A 14058-nucleotide genomic window follows, 5' to 3' on the forward strand; every position below is an offset into this window, starting at 1 on the left:
CTTTGCAGGTTAGTTAGTAGGTGTGGCCACAGTACGGGTTTAAGATAACCGGTTATCGGAGAAAAACAGAAACCTTCATTATTCAAATGTATGCCTATGGTTTGACCTGTGAGACTTATCACTTTTGTGTTTGTTTGTTTTGCTCACAACCTCAACGCGTGCGTGGGAGGTGTTAAAAAACAAACAAAACAAAACGTCTTTCCTTATATGCTCTCATAAATATTTACAGTACTGGTCCCTTACCTACATTACTGGTAGGTAAGGTCATAAATGTTGGTTGTGATTTTATAGGTCTACCTGCCTAAAAACACATACCACAGACAAATGACAGAACGCGTTGGCCCCTCTAACATGAGACACGACATGCAGACCTCAAACCGCATAATGCATGAAGACCTGCTACACATTTACTGTGGCAACCATGACAGCACCGGGTTTAATGCGTTTAAGCACTTTCATTTCCTTCCCAACGTGAACATGGGTAAGTGTACAACACATGCAAAAACACGCACATGCACGTGAGTGAAAAGGCGAATTACTGGCAAGTCTTAACCGAATACCGCCTTTCACTCACGTGCAGGTATAAAAGCTAAATCGTACGGTTTGCTTGGTGCATTTCGTCCTCAATCTTTTGTCACTCTCGGACTCTCTTTTGTTGCTTTGAACAGACACCGCGTGCACGTCTGTAACGGGTTCCCAGTCTCGGTTTGGCTTCAAAGCGTCCAGGTAGATGACGTCACTCCAAAAGCACGCGCGTCCTGTCTGGTTGCCATGACGGTTCCATGGCGCGCGCGGATCGGACCACGCAAAACGACACGCGCGTTCTCGCTCCTCTCGGAAACCGAACCCCGTTGCCATGGGAAACCAAACGGAGAGCGATGGATGACCCTGTTATGATGGGCACACGGTGACCTCTGAATGAACCCCGACCTTCCCCAATAGGAAGATCACTATAGCACGACCTCTCAGAACTGCGACCCACCGTGTTGTAGTTCCCCCCGGTCATCATCATCATCATCATCATCACCCCTACTGCACGGGCCTTGCGCGCGCGCACCGTTAAATGCGGGGAAATCGTTTCTGGAACCGGATGAGTTCATGCTATGCAATGAACTCACCTTTCTCAACAAGGCAGTCAAACGGGTTTTTACGAATTATATAATATACCGATTAAGTAATTAATTGTGCAATAATTACGTTAAAAACTTTGGTATTGAAGATAACGTGACACATACCTTGATTGAGTTATACATGTTTTCTGTACATAAAACGTGAAACGTCCACGCCGGCTTCATAGTGCCAAAGCATGTAAACACGTTGCTTGGTGTAGATGTGTGTTTGTGGCGAGGTGTGTGTTTGTGGTGTAGGTGCAGGGCCGGAGTGGGACACATTTTCAGCCCGGGAGTTTCATGTCGAAATCCGGCCCAAAATTATTTTTCCCTCCCAATCGGCCCAAACTAGAGACTGACATGAGCCGGCCCATCGGGAATCCTCCCGAATCTCCCGATTAGCCACTCCGGCTCTGTGTAGGTGTGTGTTTGTGGTGTAGGTGTGTGTGGCGTGGTGTGTGGTGTAGGTGTACATTTGTGGTGTAGGTGTACATTTGTGGTGTAGATGTGTGTGGTGAGGTGTGTGTTTGTGGTGTAGGTGTACGTTTGTGGTGTGTGTGGTGAGGTGTGTGTTTGTGGTGTAGGTGTGTGTTTGTGGTGTAGATGTGTGCGGCGTGGTGTGTGTTTGTGGTATAGGTGTACGTTTGTGGTGTAGGTGTACGTTTGTGGTGTAGGTGTGTGTGGTGAGGTGTGTGTTTGTGGTGTGTGTGGTGAGGTGTGTGTTTGTGGTGTAGATGTGTGTGGTGAGGTGTGTGTTTGTGGTGTAGGTGTACGTTTGTGGCGAGGTGTGTGTTTGCACATCTGTGTTTACGGATTTGCAGGGAGCGGTAATCTCACCGAGGCGCTGCCTGCAGGATCACGAGCCCCTCCTGATGTCTCGCGCACCGGCGCGTCAGCGGCTCCGCCCACCTCGCGCGACCCTGCGCGAGCGGTGTAGGCGTTTATACTTTCGCGAGCGTCGCTGCAGTGTTCTCCGAAACGATAGGTGAGAAGCCTCTCGCTGCAGCCTGCAGGAAGGCGGAGTTGGACATCCAACCCCGCCCACATCCAACTCCACCCTCTTCTCAAGTCCGAAGCCACGCCCATGTTACGTTCGAAACTCGGACTGTTTTTGCTCCCAGTAAACAGAACTGCCAGAACTATTTACGTGTGTTTTATAAGTGTTTTAAGTGCATTTTCAAGTACTTTAGCCTAAATTCTAGCACTTTTAAAATCTGATACACAATACAACATTAAAATTGGTCAGGTAAATGTTCCTTCCCCTGTGTTTGAGGGGTGTTTCTTTATACTACCACATATCGTTTCAGGAGGACACTGCAAAGAATGTGACGCGCGCGAGGTGTGCGGAGTCGCGCGGAGTCGCGCACTACGGTCACTCACGAAAGTATAACTAGCTTTATAGGGGAGACACGGAAAGGCATCGCTAAAAAAGAGAGCTCTTATGTGATTTAGGAATGTGGATCTTGTGTTTAAAAATGTCTTTTATAGAATTATTTGTTCAATTAATTGGTTCAACGCAAAGTAAACGAGGTATGTGTAAATTAAGCGCAACGACGTGTCTCTTGAACACTTGTGAGTTATTATGCATATTTTAAAGTACCACAGTTATTCTCCAATGAAGAAGTAGTGGGTTGGCGCACGAGAGCGCATTAGAGGGTGGAGTTGGATGTGGGCGGGGTTGGATGTCCAACTCCGCCTTCCTGCAGGCTGCAGCGAGACATACTTGTGGGATAGGTGGCAATAGGTGGCAGTGGAGAATAAAAAACCTCTGCAAAACCGGGGAAAGAACATTTTTACCTGACCAGAGACCGTATATATACACATCAGGCATCAAACGTAATTATGGCTTTGCAGTGTTGTCCGAAACGATACGTTAACAAATACGAGCCTCTTGTAATTCCAGGACGAAACATGAGATAACGTGAAGACGTTATAAGCCTGGTTTATACTCGACGCGCCGCGAGCGGCGCGAGGGTCCGCGCGGCGAAAATGACGTAATCGCGGAGGCTCCGCCCGTGCGCGAGGGCATCGCGCGCTGTCGCGGCGCGAGGTCGTGCACCTCCCGAATTTTGTAACTTCGCGCGCGCGCCGCGCTTCAGCGCGATCAACAAAGTCATGTTTGCAGAGTTCATACACCTATACAAGGTGGAATTAAAGCACTTGTACGGCACTTTCAAGGCCCATTTAAATATTTTCCAGCACGATAAACATAATTAAGTTAAATATTAATATATATACTCGAAATAATTCGCTTTTTATCACATTATTTAATGGTTGTTTATTTTCAAAACGCCCAATCTTAACGTCTTCACGTTCTCTCATGTTTCGTCCTGGAATTACAAGAGGCTCGTATTTGTTAACGTAATTTCAACATTTTAATGTACTTTAGCCTAAATTCCACCACTTTTCAAACCTGAAACACAAAGCAACATCAAAATGCGTCAGGTAAATGTTAATTCCCCTTTTTTTGAGGGGTGTTTCTTTATACTACCACATATAGTTTCGGACAACATTGCAAAGTCATATTTATGTTTGATGCCTGGTGTGTATATATACGGTCTCTGGTCAGGTAAAAATGTTCTTTCACCGGTTTTGCATGGGTTTTTTATTCTCCACTGCCACCTATCGCCACCTATCGTTTCGGAGAACACTGCAGCGACGTTCGCGAAAGTATAAACGCCTACACCGCTCGCGCAGGGTCGCGCGAGGTGGGCGGAGCCGCGCGCTACGGTCGCGACACGCCGCGAGCGGCGCGAGGGTCCGCGCGGCGAAAATTACGTAATCGCTGAGGCTCCGCCCGTGCGCGAGTGCCTCGCGCGGTCGTGCACCTCTCGAATTTTGGAACTTCGCGCGCGCGCCGCGCTTCAGCGCGATCGACAAAGTCATGTTTGCAGGGTTCATACACCTATACAAGGTGGAATTAAAGCACTTGTACGGCACTTTCAAGGTCCATTTCAATATTTCCCAGCACGTTAAACTTAATTAGGTTAAATATTTATACATATACTCGAAATGAATGGAAATAATTCGCTTTTTTTATCACATTAGTTTATGGTTGTTTATTTTCAAAACGCCCAATCTTAACGTCTTCACGTTCTCTCATGTTTCGCCCTGGAATTACAAGAGGCTCGTATTTGTTAACGTATCGTTTCGGACAACACTGCAAAGCCATATTTACGTTTGATGCCTGATGTATATATACGGTCTCTGGTCAGGTAAAAATGTTCTTTCCCCGGTTTTGCAGAGGTTTTTTAAGCCTAGTTTATACTCGACGCGCCGCGAGCGGCGCGAGGGTCCGCGCGGCGAAAATGACGTAATCGCTGTGGCTCCGCGCGTGCGCGAGTGCCTCGCGCGCTGTCGCGGCGCGAGGTCGTGCACCTCTCGAATTTTGTAACTTCGCGCGCGCGCCGCGCTTCAGCGCGATGGACAAAGTCATGTTTGCCGGGTTCATACACCTATACAAGGTGGAATTAAAGCACTTGTACGTCACTTTAAAGGTCCATTTCAATATTTCCCAGCACGTTAAAATTAATTAAGTTAAATATTTATACATATACTCGAAATGAATCGAAATAATTCGCTTTTTTAACACATTATTTAATGGTTGTTTATTTTCAAAACGCCCAATCTTAACGTCTTCACGTTCTCTCATGTTTCGTCCTGGAATTACAAGAGGCTCGTATTTGTTAACGTAATTTCAACATTTTAATGTACTTTAGCCTAAATTCCAGCACTTTTCAAACCTGAAACACAAAGCAACATTAAAATGCGTCAGGTAAATGTTCATTCCCTTTTTTTTGAGGGGTGTTTCTTTATACTACCACATATAGTTTCGGACAACATTGCAAAGTCATATTTATGTTTGATGCCTGGTGTATATATACGGTCTCTGGTCAGGTAAAATGTTCTTTCACCGGTTTTGCAGGGGTTTTTTATTCTCCACTGCCACCTATCGCCACCTATCGTTTCGGAGAACACTGCAGCGACGCTCGCGACGTTCGCGAAAGTATAAACGCCTACACCGCTCGCGCAGGGTCGCGCGAGGTGGGCGGAGTCGCGCGCTACGGTCGCTCGCGAAAGTATAAACCAGGCTTTATTCTCCACTGCTACCTATCGCCACCTATCGTTTCGGAGAACACTGCAGCGACGCTCGCGACGTTCGCGAAAGTATAAACGCCTACACCGCTCGCACAGGGTCGCGCGAGGTGGGCGGAGTCGCGCGCTACGGTCGCTCGCGAAAGTATACTTGACACGCCGCGAGCGGCGCGAGGGTCCGCGCGGCGAAAATTACGTAATCGCTGAGGCTCCGACCGTGCGCGAGTGCCTCGCGCGGTCGTGCACCTCTCGAATTTTGTAACTTCGCGCGCGCGCCGCGCTTCAGCGCGATCGACAAAGTCATGTTTGCAGGGTTCATACACCTATACAAGGTGGAATTAAAGCACTTGTACGGCACTTTCAAGGTCCATTTCAATATTTTCCAGCATGATAAACATAATTAAGTTAAATATTGACGCGCCGCGAGCGGCGCGAGGGTCCGCGCGGCGAAAATGACGTAATCGCTGAGGCTCCGCCCGTGCGCGAGTGCCTCGCGCGCTGTCGCTGCGCGAGGTCGTGCACCTCGAATTTTGCAACTTCGCGCGCGCGCCGCGCTTCAGCGCGATCAACAAAGTCATGTTTGCAGGGTTCATACACCTATACAAGGTGGAATTAAAGCACTTGTACGGCACTTTCAAGGTCCATTTCAATATTTTCCAGCATGATAAACATAATTAAGTTAAATATTAATACATATACTCGAAATGATTCAAAATAATTCGCTTTTTTATCACATTATTTGATGGTTGTTTATTTTCAAAACGCTCAATCTTAACGTCTTCACGTTCTCTCATGTTTCGTCCTGGAATTACAAGAGGCTCGTATTTGTTAACGTAATTTCAACATTTTAATGTACTTTAGCCTAAATTCCAGCACTTTTCAAACCTGAAACACAAAGCAACATCAAAATGCGTCAGGTAAATGTTCATTCCCCTTTTTTTGAGGGGTGTTTCTTTATACTACCCCATATCGTTTCGGACAACATTGCAAAGCCATATTTATGTTTGATGCCTGGTGTATATATACGGTCTCTGGTCAGGTAAAAGTGTTCTTTCCCCGGTTTCGCAGAGGTTTTTTTATTCTCCACTGCTACCTATGGCCACCTATCGTTTCGGAGAACACTGCAGCGACGCTCGCGACAGTATAAACGCCTACACCGCTCGCGCAGGGTCGCGCGAGGTGGGCGGAGTCGCGCGCTACGGTCGCTCGCGAAAGTATAAACCAGGCTTTAGACGTCTGGGCGTTTTGAAAACAAACAACCATAAACTAATGTGATAAAAAAGCGAATTATTTCGATTCATTTCGAGTATATGTATAAATATTTAACTTAATTAAGTTTAACGTGCTGGGAAATATTGAAATGGACTTTTAAAGTGACGTACAAGTGCTTTAATTCCACCTTGTATAGGTGTATGAACCCGGCAAACATGACTTTGTCCATCGCGCTGAAGCGCGGTGCGCGCGAAGTTACAAAATTCGAGAGGTGCACAACCTCACGCCGCGACAGCGCGCGAGGCCCTCGCGCACGGGCGGAGCCACAGCGATTACGTCATTTTCGCCGCGCGGACCCTCGCGCCGCTCGCGGCGCGTCAAGTATAAACCAGGCTTTAGTCCGCCTGATTAGCGGCTATAAAAGGCTCTTCTCTCCGCTCCTCCCGGTTTAAAGCCTGGTTAAAGCTTGGTTTAAGCCTGGTTTATACTTGACGCGCCGCGAGCGGCGCGAGGGTCCGCGCGGCGAAAATGACGTAATCGCTGAGGCTCCACCCGTGCGCGAGGGCCTCGCGCGCTATCGCTGCGTGAAGCCTGGTTTATACTCGACGCGCCGCGAGCGGCGCGAGGGTCCGCGCGGCGAAAATGACGTAATCGCTGTGGCTCCGCCCGTGCGCGAGGGCCTCGCGCGCTGTCGCGGCGCGAGGTCGTGCACCTCTCGAATTTTCGCGCGCCGCGCTTCAGCGCGATGGACAAAGTCATGTTTGCCGGGTTCATACACCTATACAAGGTGGAATTAAAACACTTGTACGGCACTTTCAAGGTCCATTTCAATATTTTCCAGCACGATAAACATAATTAAGTTAAATATTAATACATATACTCGAAATAATTCGCTTTTTTATCACATTATTTGATGGTTGTTTATTTTCAAAACGCTCAATCTTAACGTCTTCACGTTCTCTCATGTTTCGTCCTGGAATTACAAGAGGCTCGTATTTGTTAACGTAATTTCAACATTTTAATGTACTTTAGCCTAAATTCTAGCACTTTTCTAACCTGAAACACAAAGCAACATCAAAATGCGTCAGGTAAATGTTCATTCCCCTTTTTTTGAGGGGTGTTTCTTTATACTACCACATATCGTTTCGGACAACATTGCAAAGCCATATTTATGTTTGATGCCTGATGTATATACGGTCTCTGGTCAGGTAAAAATGTTCTTTCCCCGGTTTTGCAGAGGTTTTTTATTCTCCACTGCTACCTATCGCCACCTATCGTTTCGGAGAACACTGCAGCGACGCTCGCGACGTTCGCGAAAGTATAAACGCCTACACCGCTCGCGCAGGGTCGCGCGAGGTGGGCGGAGTCGCGCGCTACGGTCGCTCGCGAAAGTATACTTGACACGCCGCGAGCGGCGCGAGGGTCCGCGCGGCGAAAATTACGTAATCGCTGAGGCTCCGCCCGTGCGTGAGTGCCTCGCGCGGTCGTGCGTCTCTCGAATTTTGTAACTTCGCGCGCGCGCCGCGCTTCAGCGCGATCGACAAAGTCATGTTTGCAGGGTTCATACACCTATACAAGGTGGAATTAAAGCACTTGTACGGCACTTTCAAGGTCCATTTCAATATTTTCCAGCATGATAAACATAATTAAGTTAAATATTAATACATATACTCGAAATGATTCAAAATAATTCGCTTTTTTATCACATTATTTGATGGTTGTTTATTTTCAAAACGCTCAATCTTAACGTCTTCACGTTCTCTCATGTTTCGTCCTGGAATTACAAGAGGCTCGTATTTGTTAACGTAATTTCAACATTTTAATGTACTTTAGCCTAAATTCCAGCACTTTTCAAACCTGAAACACAAAGCAACATCAAAATGCGTCAGGTAAATGTTCATTCCCCTTTTTTTGAGGGGTGTTTCTTTATACTACCACATATCGTTTCGGACAACATTGCAAAGCCATATTTATGTTTGATGCCTGGTGTATATATACGGTCTCTGGTCAGGTAAAAGTGTTCTTTCCCCGGTTTCGCAGAGGTTTTTTTATTCTCCACTGCTACCTATCGCCACCTATCGTTTCGGAGAACACTGCAGCGACGCTCGCGACGTTCGTGAAAGTATAAACGCCTACACCGCTCGCGCAGGGTCGCGCGAGGTGGGCGGAGTCGCGCGCTACGGTCGCTCGCGAAAGTATAAACCAGGCTTTAGACGTCTGGGCGTTTTGAAAACAAACAACCATTAAATAATGTGATAAAAAAGCGAATTATTTCGATTCATTTCGAGTATATGTATAAATATTTAACTTAATTAAGTTTAACGTGCTGGGAAATATTGAAATGGACCTTAAAGTGACGTACAAGTGCTTTAATTCCACCTTGTATAGGTGTATGAACCCGGCAAACATGACTTTGTCCATCGCGCTGAAGCGCGGTGCGCGCGAAGTTACAAAATTCGAGAGGTGCACGACCTCGCGCCGCGACAGCACGCGAGGCCCTCGCGCACGGGCGGAGCCACAGCGATTACGTCATTTTCGCCGTGCGGACCCTCGCGCCGCTCGCGGCGCGTCAAGTATAAACCAGGCTTTAGTCCGCCTGATTAGCGGCTATAAAAGGCTCTTCTCTCCGCTCCTCCCGGTTTAAAGCCTGGTTAAAGCCTGGTTTAAGCCTGGTTTATACTTGACGCGCCGCGAGCGGCGCGAGGGTCCGCGCGGCGAAAATGACGTAATCGCTGAGGCTCCGCCCGTGCGCGAGGCCCTCGCGCGCTGTCGCTGCGCGAGGTCGTGCACCTCTCGAATTTTGTAACTTCGCACGCGCGCCGCGCTTCAGCGCGATCAACAAAGTCATGTTTGCAGGGTTCATACACCTAAACAAGGTGGAATTAAAGCACTTGTATGGCACTTTCAAGGTCCATTTAAATATTTTCCAGCACGATAAACTTAATTAGGTTAAATATTTATACATATACTCGAAATGAATCGAAATAATTCGCTTTTTTTATCACATTAGTTTATGGTTGTTTATTTTCAAAACACCCAATCTTAACGTCTTCATGTTCTCTCATGTTTCGCCCTGGAATTACAAGAGGCTCGTATTTGTTAACGTATCGTTTCGGACAACACTGCAAAGCCATATTTACGTTTGATGCCTGATGTATATATACGGTCTCTGGTCAGGTAAAAATGTTCTTTCCCCGGTTTTGCAGAGGTTTTTTATTCTCCACTGCTACCTATGGCCACCTATCGTTTCGGAGAACACTGCAGCGACGCTCGCGACGTTCGCGAAAGTATAAACGCCTACACCGCTCGCGCAGGGTCGCGCGAGGTGGGCGGAGTCGCGCGCTACGGTCGCTCGCGAAAGTATACTTGACACGCCGCGAGCGGCGCGAGGGTCCGCGCGGCGAAAATTACGTAATCGCTGAGGCTCCGCCCGTGCGCGAGTGCCTCGCGCGGTCGTGCACCTCTCGAATTTTGTAACTTCGCGCGCGCGCCGCGCTTCAGCGCGATCTACAAAGTCATGTTTGCAGGGTTCATACACCTATACAAGGTGGAATTAAAGCACTTGTACGGCACTTTCAAGGTCCATTTCAATATTTTCCAGCATGATAAACATAATTAAGTTAAATATTGACGCGGCGCGAGGGTCCGCGCGGCGAAAATGACGTAATCGCTGAGGCTCCGCCCGTGCGCGAGTGCCTCGCGCGCTGTCGCTGCGCGAGGTCGTGCACTTCGAATTTTGCAACTTCGCGCGCGCGCCGCGCTTCAGCGCGATCGACAAAGTCATGTTTGCAGGGTTCATACACCTATACAAGGTGGAATTAAAGCACTTGTACGGCACTTTCAAGGTCCATTTCAATATTTTCCAGCATGATAAACATAATTAAGTTAAATATTAATACATATACTCGAAATGATTCAAAATAATTCGCTTTTTTATCACATTATTTGATGGTTGTATATTTTCAAAACGCTCAATCTTAACGTCTTCACGTTCTCTCATGTTTCGTCCTGGAATTACAAGAGGCTCGTATTTGTTAACGTAATTTCAACATTTTAATGTACTTTAGCCTAAATTCCAGCACTTTTCAAACCTGAAACACAAAGCAACATCAAAATGCGTCAGGTAAATGTTCATTCCCCTTTTTTTGAGGGGTGTTTCTTTATACTACCACATATCGTTTCGGACAACATTGCAAAGCCATATTTATGTTTGATGCCTGGTGTATATATACGGTCTCTGTTCAGGTAAAAGTGTTCTTTCCCCGGTTTCGCAGAGGTTTTTTTTATTCTCCACTGCTACCTATGGCCACCTATCGTTTCGGAGAACACTGCAGCGACGCTCGCTACGTTCGTGAAAGTATAAACGCCTACACCGCTCGCGCGGAGTCGCGCGCTACGGTCGCTCGCGAAAGTATAAACCAGGCTTTAGACGTCTGGGCGTTTTGAAAACAAACAACCATTAAATAATGTGATAAAAAAGCGAATTATTTCGATTCATTTCGAGTATATGTATAAATATTTAACTTAATTAAGTTTAACGTGCTGGGAAATATTGAAATGGACCTTTAAAGTGAAGTACAAGTGCTTTAATTCCACCTTGTATAGGTGTATGAACCCGGCAAACATGACTTTGTCCATCGCGCTGAAGCGCGGTGCGCGCGAAGTTACAAAATTTGAGAGGTGCACGACCTCGCGCCGCGACAGCACGCGAGGCCCTCGCGCACGGGCGGAGCCACAGCGATTACGTCATTTTCGCCGCGCGGACCCTCGCGCCGCTCGCGGCGCGTCAAGTATAAACCAGGCTTTAGTCCGCCTGATTAGCGGCTATAAAAGGCTCTTCTCTCCGCTCCTCCCGGTTTAAAGCCTGGTTAAAGCCTGGTTCACACTACACGACTTTTCAGTCCTCAGGTTTTTGTGCCGTTCGCACTACACGACTGGTCGTGCTGTAATCGCGAGTCTTTCAGTTGTTGTGGATTTCACACTACATGACTGATCGGCGACGCGGGCTCACGACTGGGGAATCGCCGACTCATTTGGCTGCCGTCCAAAAACACGAGAACACGAAAACGAAACTCTCCCGGAACCAGCAACACCACGTAGAAGAAAAAAAAACAATGTACATGTACTCCACATTTTCGTTATTATTATTTTTTACTGTTTAAACACTCCATAGTCCCATGTTGCCAGAATTATTTCATCTCTCCGTTGCAGTGATAAATATAATCAATCGCACTATTTCTCCAGTGCTGTTATAATAACTTAAACAGTGTTGTAGTAAAGTTGTAAGAAAGGTGAGAATTTTGTGTGGTTACTGTTTTGAAAGCATTCTTGAAAGTTTTCTCTCCGCGTTCCCATTGGCTGTAGCTAGACGCTGCTGCCGACTCTCAGTCGCCGACTGCTAGATATTAAACATGCTAGATATCTGCCAGTCGTCTGCGACCAGTCGGCGACGGCTCGGCGAGCGTCTTTCAGCGTCTTTCAGCAGTTCACACTACACGACTGAGCGAGCGACGAGTGATCGCCGATTTGCCTCCGACCACAGTTTTTGTCGGCGATCAGTCGGCGACTGAAAAACCAGCCTAAAATCGTGTAGTGTGAACCAGACTTAAGCCGCTAATGCATTTGTCTCAAACACACCACCGGCCGATATAATCCCCTTCTCCATCGCGCGGGGGACCACCTTTCATTTCGCTCTATAGCCCCATCACGTGCGCTTTGGGAAGACGTGCCCTAATCAGGTACCAAAGGGAACAAGTGTCATTCTCCATTATTTATTTATTTATATATGTATTTACAATTAACTGTGGCCAAGAGCTAAAAGTAAGGAGTGTAATGGTGTGTGTGTGTGTATTGTAATGCCTGGCTCCTCCCCTGCCTTCTCGGTCTTATCTCAGTGTTTTTCCGTTACTCCTAGTTCTTGTAGCCCCGCCCCTAATTGACATTCCCAGGTGTGTCCCGTTGTCTCTGTGTATTTAGTGTACACAGTGTAGTGTACACAGTGTGTTCTGTGCTGATCTTTACATGTAGGTGTAGAGTGTATGTCGTGTGTAAGAAAACATGGTTGCTTGTGCCTGTGTTTCAACTATGTGCTTAGTTAAACGTTATAATATATAAAAATGTCTAACTGTGTAACGGATCTGACCTTGGTCTGCCTGTATGAGCTGCTTTTGGAACGCCCTTACGTGAAGCTCGCTCTTCTTCTCGCTTGTGTCCACCTTATCAGTGCCTGACGCCTGCGGTGTTACTCAGCTGTTTTATAAGAATACAGTAGAAGCCCTGCAAAAGGACCTCACAGAAGGAGACATATTGCTCAAACATGCAAAAGAAGAATTTGATTGAACAAATGAATAAAGATATTGTTTGCATTGTGCATGTGCAAAAACAATATCATGGTCTTCAAAATGTGCTTCAAAAGATGCTTCGTGTGAAATGTACACCAGAGACTCCACCACAGTTTTAATAAAATGAAATGGCTTTAAAGTGAACCGCTATTAATTTAAGGAGGAGACAGTCTGCAGAAATGTGTTATCCTTGTAGGATAGTTACTGCAATCATAGACCATTACAGTATCATTTACCCATACACACAGTGTTAGGCACCTGCCACCTCATTACTATACTCTAAATAATGTATTCACATTACTGCAACGGTGTTTCTTAATTGTTGTGAGCAAAGGCGTTCACACCCCAAAACCAATCAGTGTGTTGTTCTACTGGGATAACGGTTTAATTAACGTTACGCTGCGCAGTTCAATATTGCTCACTTGCACCTGCTGGGTGGGTCTGCAGAGCGGAGCACGACCTTAATTAAAGTGAGAGCACAGGACAGTGCACACAAGCACCAAGGCTCCTCCCCCCGTTTCTCCCCATCAAAGTCAACATTGCATAAGCTATCTGTTTCCTTTTGTAACATCTGGCAACCCATCTCCCACCAACCCACCCCGTCTACCTCCTCCAGAGCTCCATCTGGATTGTCTGCGTTTCCGTCCTTTCCAGGTGACGGTGTCCTGGTCGTGTTGTACGACCACACTGAAAACCAGCCCTTGTGTTTCAGGTAGGGGCCCCATATGTAACGCAACCACAAGGGTGTGATGGAATGCAGGCTGCAAGAATCCGGCTCTCACCTGCATGTCTGCAGCTTGAAGCCGCAGAGCTGTGAGAGGTGCTGTTAGAAGGTTTGAAGCTTTGCTTGGACCTTGGACCTTGGTCCTGAGTGTCCTGAGGCCGGTACATGCAGACAGGGTCTCCTACCATCACGTAATGACCGTGGTCGTGCAGTTCACTGGACACCACAAAATGGCTGCCCTGTGTCTATCAGATAAGTGAGATGAAGTCATTATAAATATACATGACCACACCACAACACATTTTATACACGAGACACACAACTGGTACCAAAATCAAGACGATTTGAGTACAAAGGCAACGATTGAATATTCTCGTATCAGCTGTGCAGAGGGGGAAGTCAAGAACGAGGCAGAAATGGGTCTCCGATCCATCTGAAGGGGATGTTTGCGCTTGTGTTTAACATCTTATCTGGCCTGGTCACACTGTTCAAACATGGAGAAAAAACAACAGAGTGAGAGAGAAAAAGAGAGAGAGAGAGAGAGAGAGAGACACTAACCATGGGCAAGTGATCCATT

This window comes from Brachyhypopomus gauderio, chromosome 8 (assembly GCF_052324685.1).
Source record: "Brachyhypopomus gauderio isolate BG-103 chromosome 8, BGAUD_0.2, whole genome shotgun sequence".
In the NCBI taxonomy this organism is placed as follows: Eukaryota; Metazoa; Chordata; class Actinopteri; order Gymnotiformes; family Hypopomidae; genus Brachyhypopomus; species Brachyhypopomus gauderio.